This window comes from Gobio gobio (genome assembly GCF_949357685.1).
Source record: "Gobio gobio genome assembly, chromosome: 12".
Classification (NCBI taxonomy): domain Eukaryota; kingdom Metazoa; phylum Chordata; class Actinopteri; order Cypriniformes; family Gobionidae; genus Gobio; species Gobio gobio.
The window spans coordinates 43,687,144-43,702,256 of NC_137105.1; the positions used below are offsets into that span (position 1 = coordinate 43,687,144).

Sequence of the window (15,113 nt, forward strand, 5' to 3'; positions counted from 1 at the left end):
GGGAGGTAAGCTCACACCTGTGGGATGGAGGGGCAGAAGGAGAGTGGGGTCGATGAGGGGTGGAGGGCGCGGAGAAAGCAGATGGAGACACAGAGGTTGAGCTCCCTCTGTTCTCCCATCTCTTTCATCCCTACCCCTGTGCTCTGAAGCGCAAGAGCAGAAAAAAGAAGCGACACAAAGCCTTTTCAATTGGGTTAAAGTGGCAGACATGTCTGCCTTTGCCCTTACACTTTCAAAATGTAAGTAAAAAATATTATGGGCGAAGATGGTGGTCACCTCTGAGAGACTCTTGCAGAAAAGCAACCTTTCATTAAAAGTTTATCGCTTGTTTTGTCACTTGTGTTTTTTTTTTCTGTTGTAATTTATGGTCGGCGAGCTTTGAGGGGAATCAGCGTGTGTCCGCGTCAGAGGGTTGGGTTATGTTGTTTACACAGAAAGTGTTTTGTTTAGGTGCTTGGTTGGTTCAGTAACATTGGTTGTCCCGGTGTAATGACGTCTTAGTGTTTACCTTTGAGATCTGAAGTATGCTTGAGGACTCAACCTTTGTACCCTTTGCAGGGTGGCAGTGCATAATTGCATAAAACTCATCTCTCATTTTGAGCGTCATGTTGGGCTGAGAAGAAAAATTCATGGGTAGGTACAGTAAACAAGCATGTGATTTTATTTTTTTTTTTTAAGTAATGAATCCTTTTGCTCATTATCCCTTGCATTTCACACCAACACACCCTACCAGATCCAGACAGCATCTTTCTTACTATGAATATCAGCAGGGCTTGGCACATGATAGCCTGGTGGGAATAATGTGCGATAAGGGCTTTAAATCTTAGGAAGTTGAACAGCACATGGTGGGAATTAAAGGCCTTGATTGTAAATGGCAGCGTGACGGCAATTGAATTCTCAGCAGCTGTCGGGGTCACAGCATTATATACTGCAAGCTGATGATAATTAGACTTTAAGCATGCAAAAGAACAAGGCCTGTCGCTCCGTCCCTATTCACTCATAAGCCTTTATTGCGAGTACGACGGAGGGGGCACCATAATTTCAAGTCTCTGTGTCTCCTTCCACTCCCTGTAATCTGTGTTGTAATCCATGTCGCTTGTGATTCCCAGGGTCCCAAAAGGCTTTTCTTGTTGACCTAGAGAGTGGCCCTGATAATGAGGGACCCCCACCATCTGTGTGCAAGGCCAGGGACCCTGCCACACAGAATAGTCCTTAAGGGGGCAAAACAATAAAAGGAGCTAGAACCTCAACAGGGGTTTTGGAGGCAATATAACCTGGGCTTCAGTTGGTTTGTTTCAGAATGATGGATCATATAGGCTACATTTTTAGTGAACACTTGTTAGGTAATTTTATAGGTCAGTTTTAAGGGTGTCATGATTTATCCTCCCTCATGTTGTTCCAAACATGCATGACTATTCTTCTTCTGTGGAACATAAAAGAAGATATTTTGACGAAATATAGAAGTAGAAGTTTTTGTCCATGGAATGAAAGTCAATGGGATCAAATGAGGTCAACCTTATTGGACCCCATTGTCTTTTTTGTATGCGTTCTTTCAGCATATCTTCTTTTGTGTTCCACAGAAGAAAGTAATTGTTACAGGTTTGGAATGACATAAGGGTAAATGATGACAGAATGTTCTTTATTAGGTGAACTATCACTTCACCTAATATTATATTACTGATCTGCCTGCATTGACACCATTGTATGAGAATTGAACAGAGCTGGACGATGACATCACAGTTTACTCTAGAGCGGCTGTACAGCCGAAACAAATTTTGTTGGATTATTTTCCTTTTATCCCTGTAAAGATGCTTTGAAACAGTCTGTAAAAAGCACTATATAAATAAAGATGACTTGACTTGACTTCAGTGGCTTATGGCTCGACACTTAGGGATGGTGTTCAAATTCTGGCCAGAAACCAGACAGATGTTGACTAGAGCCCCGTTTCCACCGAAATTACCCGGAACAATTTGTCCCAGGAACTCTTTTCCCCCCAGATCTACTGCTGTCTGCGTTTCCATCGCGGTCTAAAGTACCGTGAAGATTTGTCCGGTGACGTAGGACTGCACGCATTGACTTTACAGTTCCCACTGGATTTCTTCCTTTTTAAATTCAATAAAGCCTGAACCTCGTCGCCGGCCCATCGGTCGTATTTTTTAAACTCCAATCAACTCTTATTGCAAGCACAGCAACAGACTTTAGCCGCGTTTCCACCGTGAGAACTTTCCCCAGGAACTAGGGACTTTGTGGTGGTACTCAGTGTGTTTTGACCGCAGGAACCAGGGTCTAAATAAAGTTCCGGGTAAAGATTTCCCCCTCAGAACTTCTCTGCTTGCGAGGTAGTACTTTTTCAAAGTTCAGGAACTTTCGGGGGTGGGACTTGGGCACTGAACATGCTGATTGGTTGAGCTCACGCAGCATTTTATTTCAACCTAAAAGTCTGTTGCAGTGCGTGCAGTAAAAGTCGTTTGCTATTCAAATCAACAATGGTGTTAAAAAATACGACCAATGAACCGACGGCAAAGTTCAGGCTTTGTTAAGTTTATTTGCGGAGGACGAAATCCAGTGGGCAGTCCCACGTCACTGAACTAATCTTCACGGTACTTTAGACCGCAATGGAAACGCAGACAGCAGCAGGTCTGGGGGGAAAAGAGTTCCTGGGAAAAAAGTTCCTGGGACAAATTGTTCCGGGTAATTTTGGTGAAAACGGGGATTTTTAAAAATAGTAGTTGAAATAAAATGCTGCGTCGAGTCGACCAATCAAAATGCTTCATGAACTAGACCAATCAGTATGTTCAGCGCCCAAGTCCCACCCCACGAAAGTTCCTGAACTTTGAAAAAGTACTACCTCGTGAGCAGGGACGTTTCTAGGAAGAAATATTTACCCGTAACTTCATTTAGACGAAACACACAGAGTACCACCCCAATGTCCCTAGTTCCTAGGAGAAAGTTCCTGCGGTGGAAACGCGGCTTTACATAACATTGTACGTTATAATGTACTTCTTCATACTGCAAGGTGCTTTACAGGAAAAACCAAGTGGCGCAGCCAAACCAGTACCACATGTCTCTTATGAAGTGAAGCCTATGGCTCTCCATTAAACCTGAATTTCTTGTACCTTTCATTCAGGTATTCAACTAGTTCAGTCATTTGACTTTATGAGTTCAACAGCATATGTTGTGAGCTAAGAGTGCATGTTTGTACACATCTCTTCATTTACCTGGATTTTAGTTCCACCTAATATATAGTTAATATTCATTTTGTAATTGTTCAATAACACTTTGTTTTTACTGTTGGAAGTTCTGTGTGTAACTGGCGCACAGTAATAAGTGATGAATGAGACTTGGTGAAGAATCATCACATGTTTAAAAACATAGTAGATTACCTAAAGTGGTTGGTTTAAATACAACTGCCTTTAAACTATTCATAGATCATGAGTTCATAAGTTTAAAATATTAATAGTAGTACAGTTTTAGGGCTTTGTCTGGTTCTACGGTATATACCTGCAGAGCAACATCTCTGATTTCACTTCCTGTTTAGATAAGATGCTTTGCAGAATATCAGAAAGTAACATCAAGTATTTACAATCACTGCTTGAAATTCACTAAATTAGCCTCATATAGTCTTTTCACTATCAGTCATTTCACAATATTATACTTTTCTAATGCTAATGGGGTGTTGCTCCTGTTTGGATGTTTCTTAGTAGTGTTTACAGCAGTGCTCGGAAGTGGGGTGGTACTCACCGTTAAGCAGTATTTTGACCTCACTTAGCGGAAGTTATGGCGGAGCTCAGAGACGATCACGTTCGTTTGATAAGAGGTAAAATAATAGCATAAATACTGCTCGGTTTCTCGCAGAAACGGATCGTTTAGCTAGATAAGACCCTTATTCATCGTTTGGTATCGTTTAAAGTTTGGAGCCCATTGAAGTCCATTATATGGAGAACAATCCTGGAATGTTTTCATCAAAAAACTTAATTTCTTTTCGACTTTAGAAAGAAAGACATGGACATCTTGGATGACATGGGGGTGAGTAAATTATCAGCAAAAGTTTATTTAAAAGTGAACTAATCCTTTAAGCGTACCTGCACCTTTTCTTGCGTACCGCTACTTCTCGCCTTTATAACGGATGCCCAAATGTTTAATTAAGTGGTGCGGGAATCACTGTTGGTGCATTCACCATCGCGCTCCAAAAGTGTTAAGCCTTGTTTATACTTTTGCCTGGCTCCGGAGCGCGAGTGTCCGCTGACTGCGCGCACACCTCGTCTGCTTGGCACAACGGCAAGCAAAATGGGCTCTTGTTCTCTCAAGGCCTTATATGATCACTTCTGCAGTCTATAGAACCACTGGAGTCACATGGACTTTTTTAACGATGTCTTTACTACCTTTCTGGACCTTGAAATGGTAATAACATTGCTGTCTATGGAGGGGTCAGAAAGCTCTCGGATTGCATCAAAAATATCTTCATTTGTGTTCTGAAGATGAACGAAGGTCTTACGGGTTTGGAACGACATGAGGGTAATTAAAAAAACTACCCCTTTAAACAACAAAAGAGAAAGAGAAAATCACTTTTATAGCTTTTAACAAAGATAGATTGTATTAATTATATTAATTACATTTATACAGTGAAGACTATACAGTGTTATATTACATTTGATTATTCAATGTCTGTTCCTGAAAACTGTTAGATTTGCCTGAAAAACATAAAGCACTGCTTATTTAATTTGTGTATTTGTTCTATTGTATTTATCTGTGCTTGTAATTTGTTTATTTTCTTCTATGTAGATGCTCTCTCCTACAAATCTGATTAAATTGTTTTCATATCGCAACAACAAAAAAGATCACAAATGTCAGTTTTTTTCAATATTGTGCAGCCCTAATGCATGGCTCAGAGTCCTGCACGGGTCCGATTTTGTAAACCCACACCCGCCCGTACCCGCAGTGCTTAAAACCGCATCCGACCTGTTTTCCGACAACAGCACTAAATAAAATCCGCACCCGACCCGCTTAAAACAGAACCGACAGCATATCACATTATAGACACACTTACAAAAATGTTTATTGCCAGCATACAGAAGTTATTACACGACCATTAACACAAGGGCAACTTCAGCCGGGACATTCTAAACGCTTAAAGTCCCTGTAAAGGCATTTCTGAGATTTTTTTCTAAACACATTATAAATGTTAGAAATGTATTACTGAAGCAAATTACAAGGACTGTGAACTATGTAGTACTGAATTCAGAAGTTAGACCGTTAAACAGTTTTTCACCGTTGCTGTGTTCAGGATTTTCTGGGCGGGGCTAAAACGGTGGCTCGATGACGCACTGGAGCCACCGAGCCTGGCTCCTCCCCTAACACGATCATAACTAGAGCACATTCGCATCAGTTTGCCCGCTCGATCGCGAGTTACTGTCAGTACTGTTAGTTACTATAGTCTACAACTTACAAAACAGCTTACAAAACAAACACGATGATCAAGAAGAGGTGGATTAATGTTGTGAACAGCCATCTTGATGGAGAGCTGAGGATAACCACCGATGCCTGCCTCCGAGTCTGCAGGATCGTTTTACAAACTTTCACCGGAGACAACTGTGATTCACTGATAATCTGCTGCAGAACCGACTATCCCCCGCCCCGGCCTTAGTCCTCCCGTCCCGCCGACATCTGGTGCGTCGTGATCATATACGGTCGTGATCAGTGAGTGTTGTCTTGTGTGCAACTGCCGCTTTCCCGCGAGTGGGCGTGGTTTCGGCGCCGATAGCGGACACACCCCCAGCGTTTGAGAGCAGAGAATGTTGCTAATTTTTTCAAGTTTTTGATAAGCTATTTTATGTACTTGGCGGATTTTTTAATGATTAAAATTTGGCTGGGTGGTTAATAACACATTTATCTGTAGTATGAGAAACTCAAACACATGTTTAGTTTTGACTTTACAGGGACTTTAACGTGGCTTAATGTAGGTAAGACACTGTTATTAAGAGACCAAACTCAGTAAACATAATACTAATAACGTCTACTATGTACAAAAAAATCAGAATATGAACGCAACGCGTTTAATTACACGTTAAGCGTTTTCCTGCCATAGAAAACCATTATAAGAAAATGCTTAACGTGGCTTAATGTACTAAGACAGTGTTATTAAGAGACCAATCTCAGGAAACAGAATAAAAATACTGTTCGATAGAACTGCTTGTGCTTGGTTTGTTACCACAGTTATCTGCGTGCTTCCTCAGCGATGAATTTCCACATTTGCGGCTATCTTTTCTTCAACTCCCCGTGATCCATCTTGACGACTGCAGTGCAGGCAGATGCTTGCGCGGTTGTGATTCTTCTGGGAGGACGCGCACGCGCCGCGCGGCCACAAATAAACTGATATGGATTTGAAATTATTTTATCAACTTGAAATGCAGGCAAGGCATATTTTTGTATATGCATATTTTTAGGAACACATCTACAATATACATGCATATATTTTTATATATAGGCCTATATTCGTTTGCACGTGACTGTTTAAAACCCGTGTTTAGACCCGTGTTCTCCCTTGTCCGACCCGACCCGCACCCGTATCCGACACAGTAGGATGTTTTTCACCCGTTTCAGCAATATTCGCGGGTCACCACACCCGTGCAGGACTCTGGCATGGCTACTCTAAGTTTAGGGTTCACCTGTTAGATGAGTTTGTCTGCCTCTTATGTGCTAATAGTTAGGGATGCACGATATTATCGGCACAACATCGGAATCTGCCGATAAACGCATAAAATATAAAAATCGGCAACGGCCGATATGAAAAAATTATGCCGATATGATGTGTTGATATGAGCCTGCAGTAACTCAAATGTGCAAGGACTGCCTTAGCAATCAGGTCAGCAGTGTGGACATTCTTGAAGTGAAAACAAGCAAATACATGTATGGTGATTTATATTGACAGTTTTTAAATGCTGCCTTGAATTTGTGAATGCGTGTACAGAAGGCAGTGACCGTCAACGCAGAGTTGCCAGGTTTCAACAACAAAACTATCCCAAAACATTCTCTCTCCACTATAGCGCGCGAAGCAGCCTCCACAGCAGCAGAAGCTTCTCCAGGTCCTAGTGTCCGCCCTCTAGATTGTTATATATATGTAGAGGGGGGCGCTGTTGTTACAGTAATAAAATGAAAAGTAGAATACACAAATAAATTGAAGTTACTTCTTTTTCTGAACAAATAAAGCAGTAATGATGTCAAATCACAAGCATGACACTTGTAAATGAAATACTTTTATATACAGTTTATTAATCTGTAATCATTTTATGAAATCGATGATGAAACATAATCCAAGGACAACTATAATAATTGTATATTTTTTTATTTGAAGCTAAAGACAGCATCAACTGATGCCATGCCACCCCCACTTCATGTGCACAAACATTAAATCCAAAAATAAAATATTTAGGTTACAACGGCATCTGTCTGGGGTAAAAAATAAAAAAAAATCACTGACTTTATTATTGTTATTTTTAGAGAAAATATACTCTTATTATAAAAATAACATTTATTTATCTTTAACAAGTATCCTTTTAGTAAGACTCTGTATATTTGATCACAAAAGTCAAGCAATACATGTTGTTTCGATGCTCTTTAATGTGTTGTGACTTTATCCACCTCAGTTCAGCGGCAGTACAGAGCACAAGTAAACCAAGATTCATGAAATCTTGAAACTGAGACAGTCATTTTGTAGAAACAGCCCTCATAAAGCTCTTTGTAATGATGCAGGATAATGGCTCTATGTGATTAGAGTTTGATGTTGGCTGTCAATGTCAGGCTTATCCTTGATTTCAAGTCATTTTTTCCACATATCTATCTCAGAAATATTTTGCATTCTCTACTGCAGCTCTAGAGATATCTTTGCACATTTTTTTTCAGGATTCCACGTTAGTGGTTATGTAGATTCAATAGACCTGGTGTCAGTGGTACGTGAATGTGCATACTTGTCTGTTGAGCAACAAACATTAATCTGTTGTACCCTCATCTTAAAGCCCTTACTCTTTGCTCCTTCTATCTTGTAATAGCTTATGCTCAATTTGCAGCACTTTCACTTTGTGGACTTGTCTTAGCAGTGCATGAACTTGCATAGCCTCTCCCTTTCAGTGCTCTCAGGAGTGATGAGTTAATACTGGTGTTCAGACTGAGACTAAGGGTTTGCTTTCATGGAATGTAAATGCTCAAGCTTTTCAGAAAACTGCGGGTCGTCTTTGTTTTAGATACTGTAGTTGGCATCGTCCCTTATGAACCCTAAAAAAAGAATCCCTCTGAAGATAGTAGCGTAAAGACTTTTGTTTGACAATCTAAAGTTCAGCACGTTACATCCCCCTCCACATATTAACACTTTTGCCTCCACAAGTATGTACTCAAGTATACACTTGCCATGAAAAGGCACTTTTATCCTCACTTGTCTAGCCCTGCGGGAAAAAATTGTCGAATTTTGCACCTACACAAAAATGTTTGGATCACTGTGACATGATTAGGGCACACACCTCTTTCCTGGCCATGACATTTTTATAACTTCTTTATCACTTCTTGTGAGGTCAACAGCATCTCATCCGCAGTGTATAAGGTACAAAAAGATGTTTTGTAATGTTATTTTAATATTGAGCAAAACATTAATATCCCTTTTTTCTTGGCTGAAAAGTCTTTCAAGTCTTTTTGCTTTTTTTTTAATGGCCATAGGAATAACTATGGGGTGGGGTGATATACAGGTAGACACGATTAACCGGTAAAAATGTGTTAACCGGTAGATATTTTGGACTATCGTAATGTGGTTACGCTCTCATGTGATGTTGCTGTGCGGCACAGTAACAAAAGACATTGTTAACATTATTAATGCTAATCAAACAACAAAAAAGAGAGAAAATCTTTCACTCCTCTTGACTGAATCTCTTTTGTAATTTACACAGTAAAGACTATACATTTGTTTTTTTTATACATTTGATTACTTTATTCATTTTATGTAGTATTTCCAGTGCTTGAAGTTTTTCAGGTAGGTCTATTTCCTTTGTGTCTGTTCTATTGTAGTTTGTTTTCTTTGCTCTTTCTTTATCACTGTTTACTTGACTTCAGTAAGCTTGAGAGTTTTTTAGGCTAGTATTAGGGTTTTTTTATATTGAAAATGGTGATAAGAATTTTGACATCATAAAAACCTTAGTCAATGCACAAACAACTATATTGTGATTTATATATCGTTATCGTGAAATAAAATGAAAGATTTTGGTCATATTGCCCACCCCTACAGTAACCTTAGCGACAGTGGCCAAAGTAATATCAAAGATGGCAACGTCCATAAAACTGAAAAGTCTTATCACTTTTGATACGACAAGTGCCCAATCCAGCCGCGAGTTCATCTGTCAAATCTTCATTAACCGACAGCAGTTTTTATAGTCGTCCATAGAACACGAAACTGATGGGAACTAGCCTAGAAATCTAGATGCACCCTAGCGGAAGCAAATATAATTTGCAGCCAGGGTAGTCTAGCAACTCTCCGTTGGCTTGCGAGCTGGAAAAACCAAACTCTAGTCAGGCCAATCACATCGTGTATAGAGTCGGTGGGCGGGCTTACCATAATTACGGCAGAGATGCGGCGGTTCCGCGTGCTACTTGAAAACAAAGAAGCTGGCGAACAGCGGTCTTTCGAATCTGCTTTGGCTGCGATTCTGGAAGACTTGGAGTTAAAGGGTTAGTTCACCCAAAAATGAAAATTCTGTCATTAATTACTCACCCTCATGTCGTTGGACACCCGTCAGACCTCCGTTCATATTCGGAACACAAATGAAGATATTTTAGTTGAAAGCTGATGGCTGAGAAAGGCTTCAGACAGGCCTCCATTGGCATTCAGTACATTGACACTTCCAAGATCCATAAAAGGCACTTAAAACGTCGTTACAAAGTCCATCTCACAACAGTGGCTCTACAATAATTTTACGATGCGACGACAATAGTTTTTGTGCGCAAAAAAAAATCAAAATAACACCTTTATCCAACTTGTTCTCGACTTCCGTGTGTGCCTCCACGACCCATGTGCGAGAATATGACGCAGATCCGGCGCTCGGACACATGACCCAGAAGCGATTTGTTTACGAGCAGAGGAAGACGCGCGTGTCTAAGCTGTTGGATTCTACATTGATCGTGCTTTAGGTCTCGGCGTAGTTCTCAAAATGGGACTTAAGTGTGCATTTCATGGATTCCCGAACGCCGGCGCTACGTCATATTCTCGCGCATGCGTCGTGGAGGCACACACGGAAGTCGAGAACAAGTTGGATAAAGGTGTTATTTTGATTTTTTTTTGCGCACAAAAACTATTGTCGTCGCATCGTAAAATTATTGTAGAGCCACTGTGGTGAGATGGACTTTGTAACGACGTTTTAAGTGCCTTTCATGGATCTTGGAAGTGTCAATGTACTGAATGCCAATGGAGGCCTGTCTGAAGCCTTTCTCAGCCATCAGCTTTCAACTAAAATATCTTCATTTGTGTTCCGAATATGAACGGAGGTCTGACGGGTGTCCAACGACATGAGGGTGAGTAATTAATGACAGAATTTTCATTTTTGGGTGAACTAACCCTTTAAGCTTTTCTTTGAGAAAAGAGCAAAGAATGACACTGAAGTCACTCTTAAAAAAGGAAGATGTGTTCGGAGTTATGCCGACTGGATACAGCAAAAGTTTAATCTATCAACTAGCTCCGCTTCACCTTCTTCGTTGCTCTGGTTGGTTGTAGCGCTATCCTTTTGCGTGCAGAGGGAATTTGAAAGACAACCGTTTATCCCGCCCCTCGGATTGAGCCCTGCCAATGGTGTGTTCCCACACCCAACATCTTAATGTGGGTCTGGCTTGTCAGGCTAGAAGGGAACAGCTCTGGTCGAGAACTGTGACTGTATCTAAAACCTTCAGATTTCAAATAACTGAAAGCGAAACCACACACTAAAACCTACTACACACAGTAGACACGCATATGTGCAGCGCATAACGGATCTCTCACACTGTATGACGGGACAGACGACTAGTTGTCCAGTCCGGTTCTGTTCACACTGCATGGGTTTTCTGAGAATGCGGTTGTGGGTCCTGGAAATGTACCGGTGTGAGTTCAGTTATAGAACGTAACCGAATTAAGGACTGAAATACTGGACTGAAAACCGTATTTTGCTGCTGTGTGAACGTGGCCAATGATTCAAATCTGAATTACTTTAAAATATTATGAATTATTAGTAATCACAAATGACTTGAAATTCATTTGTCAAAAATATGTGATCTTTTCTAAACATTGACGTTTCTTTCATGTAGCGAAGCAGATGACGCTTGAGTAATGAAGATTGCAAAAACCCTTTCAAGCATTTAACTAGCTTGGATTAATGGAGCAACTCTGACACCATACAGAGCTACAAGTCTGAAGTTTGTTCCGCTTTCTCAGTCTTCCCTCCAAAACAGCCACATTTTGGAGCCAAAAGATACAGGTCATTAGCACGAAAAGCGGCATTGCCCAAAGCAAACATGACCCCGTCGGATCCACTGACCGTGCTTGGTATGCAGGTTCACTTTCCACACTCTCGTTTTACACTGGTGCCTCAGGTAACCGATGACTGTTTCCATTAATGGAGCTTTGCTTCTTATTAACAGATCAGACCAGCAACCACGATTAGGTAGGTTACGCTTAAGCTGTTCAACTGGAAAAAGGTGCTGCATTTTTTTAAATGGCACATTGTCTGTTCATTGAGAGGTGTAATGAAGCCTTTGATTATTTCTGCCTTTGCGCTTGCGACCATACAACCAGTTTATCTGCTAACCAGGCGGATAGCACTAAGAAATTGGATGAGCATATTAAAAACGGTCAACTCCCATTTAAAAGTTTTCTGTGACTGTGGCTTTGAGGGTTTAACTAGTCCACGGTGGAATTCTGCAAGAAGGCCAATCTAAAATATATATTTTTTTGTATAATAATTTTAAGTACGAATAATAATATTTATTTTAGGGCTGTCAAGCGATTAATCGCATCCAAAATAAAAGTTTGTGTTTGCGTAATATATGTGTGTCCTCTGTGTATAATTATTATGTATATTTAAATATACACACATACATGTATACATTTAAGAACTATTTGTGTGTGTGTGTGTGTGTGTGTGTGTGTGTGTGTGTGTGTGTGTGTGTGTGTGTGTGTGTGTGTGTGTGTGTGTGTGTGTGTGTGTGTGTGTATGTGTGTGTGTGTGTGTGTGTGTGTGTGTGTGTGTGTGTGTGTGTGTGTGTGTGTGTGTGGGCATGTTTTTGTGAAATATCAGGACACAAATGTGTATAATGACATGGGTATGACATAGGTATTACAAAAAGAGGGTGAAATATGAGGACGTTCCCCATGTCCTCACTTTTCAAAATGCTTATAAATCACACAGAACAAGTTTTTTTTCACAGAAAGTGAACTGCACAGTCTCCTGTGAGGGCTAGGTTTAGGGGCAGGGTCAGTGTAAGGGGATAGAAAATACGGTTTGTACGGTATAAAAACCATTACGCCTATGGAATGTCCTCACATTTCACAAAAACAAACGTGTGTGTGTGTGTGTGTGTGTGTGTGTGTGTGTGTGTGTGTGTGTGTGTGTGTGTGTGTGTGTGTGTGTGTGTGTGTGTGTGTGTGTGTGTGTGTGTGTGTGTGTGTGTGTGTGTGTGTGTGTGTGTGTGTGTGTGTGTGTGTGTGTGTGTGTGTGTGTGTGTGTGTGTGTGTGTGTGTGTGTGTGTGTGTGTGTGTATTTATATATAATTGACATTTATGTAAATATAACAGATTTTTCTTAAATATATAAACTTTTGACTAAACTGTTTATTAGTTTCAATGACATTCATTCATTCTAATTCAGTTTTTATCTGATTTAATAAACTCTTTTTAGGCTGTTTTTGGGAAGGTTACAACTTTGGTGTTGAACATATTGCTTCAGAAATGCAAACAATTAAAGATATTGAAATTTCAACTTCATTTGGTTGGTTTTATGTTGTTTAAATTAGCTTTAAGAAAAGAAATATGACTATTTGATTATTGTAGATGTTTTTAAAAGAGGTAAATTATCTTTATAATTTCACATAAGTTTGATTCAGATTCAATTAGATGCTCCGTTTTCACACAGATGGTGCAACTTACGCCAAACCTGGGGTAAACTGAGCCACAGGAACACTTTTTTAGTAAAAAGCCATATTTTTAGAGCCCTTTGTCATAGATGTATTCTGATCATTTAAAATGATAGAAAAAAATCCTGAAATCACTTTAAATACTTTCATTACACTTCTTCCTTATTTGACCTTATCTTGAGGACCACGTAAGTAAAACAAATGGTTCATCTTACCCCACTCTCCCCTATGTTTATTTTATACATAATAATTATACACAGCACACACACATATATTACGCAAACACAAACTTTTATTTTGAATACGATTAATCGCGATTAATCGTTTGACAGCAGTTAGTTAGCAAATCCACATGAGTTGTATCATGATGCTGCCTGTATTGTGATCATTTAGCTTTAGTCCTTAAAGATACTGCTTATGCTGAGCGATGCATATTTTTTCAAAGTTCAGAGTGATGTACTAATTCACTCTTTTGTGGCGAATGAATAGTTACTGTGGGTGTTAGCATAAAGAGCGCCCATGAAAAGAGAATTACTCATTTCCAAACCCTTCTTATTATTAGGGCTGTAGGCTACTTGTTCCCAACCATGACACATGATCTTGATCTGGTATGTGTTGAGACAAATATTGGGTGTAAATTCTTGGACATAAGCATATTCTGAATATAATTGTAATTGTTACATTTGTGAAAATATCATACATGATCTTAAGAGAACACACTTCTAGGATGCCAAGCATCTTACAAGATGCATGACATTACGTCACCTTTGATATTGAGTGTTCATTGAGTGTTGAGTTTCCATCCCAAACTACAAGTTGAACTCATGATATAGAAAAGAGAGAGTGTATGTAGAATAAGCGCATTAAGTGATGCGCCTTCAAGAGTACAAGCGCACGCACAGGGCCGATCCCCTACCGACTTGAGGAAAAACCAACAACCTTTACAAGAATCATGTCTGATCTTGTAAGATTCATGTCTCACAGAATCCTTGTCTTCAGGCATTGCAGTGATCAAAAGTGCTAGAGGTTTATTTAAAAGGGTGAGGGAGACACTTAGTACTGTACATGCACTGTACACATACATAAGCCTGGGCTGTTACTACTAACCTTTTAAGAGCTACACACCCTGTCCCATTATTGCTATAGTGTTTTGACAACTCAAATACACAAATCTGCTTATCTAGCTTGAAACCAAAAATTGCCATTTATAGTTTCATTAAGATTAAGCTTGGTATTTTGTTGTACATACGATTTTTAATGTGAACACACTCTATATAGCAATCCACCTTATGCAATTATTATTATTGAACAGATATAACTTAATATCTTAGGATCTGTGGCTAATTGCATTTTATATAATTTTGGGATTGATAGGATGTCTGGTTGCCTAGCAACTACAGTAGGAGTTACATTTGCAACATTCAAAACATAAGCCCGGTTAACTCATTTTTGCAGGGAAATTAAAATTGCACATGACAACCCCTCTCCTGATGGAGAACTGAAGTTACAGCATGAAACAATTTTCAGTATTTAACATGATCAGAAATCAGAAATGTTCTTCTCATGAACCACTTGGACATGGATTTTATATGTTTGTCAAATTTTAATAGATTTGTTAGATTTAAAGGATTATTTCACCTCAAAATGAAAATGTCCTGATATTTTACTCACTCCATCTCATCCAAGATTTTCATGTCTTTCTTTCTTCAGTCGAAAAGAAAATATGTTTTTTGAGGAAAACATTCCAGGATTTTTGTCCACACCATTAAATTCCTTGACAACCAAAATGTTGAAGGTCCAAATCAATGCAGTTTCGAAGGGCTTCAGAGGCTCTGCACGATCCCAGACGGGGAATAGGGTCTTATCTAGTGAAACCATCGGTCATTTAAAAAAAAATATGAAACATTTATATACTTTTTAACCTAAATTGCTTATCTTACGCTGCTCTGCGACATGCCAAGGATTGCACAATCACTTCGAAA

General features: G+C 39.6%; 1 protein-coding gene across 1 annotated transcript in view; it reads left to right on the forward strand.

Moving 5' to 3' along the window:
- Nucleotides 1–15,113, forward strand: part of nudt14 (nudix (nucleoside diphosphate linked moiety X)-type motif 14) — a 64,675-nt gene that overhangs the window by 19,937 nt on the left and 29,625 nt on the right. The gene's annotated exons all lie outside the window — the stretch shown is intronic.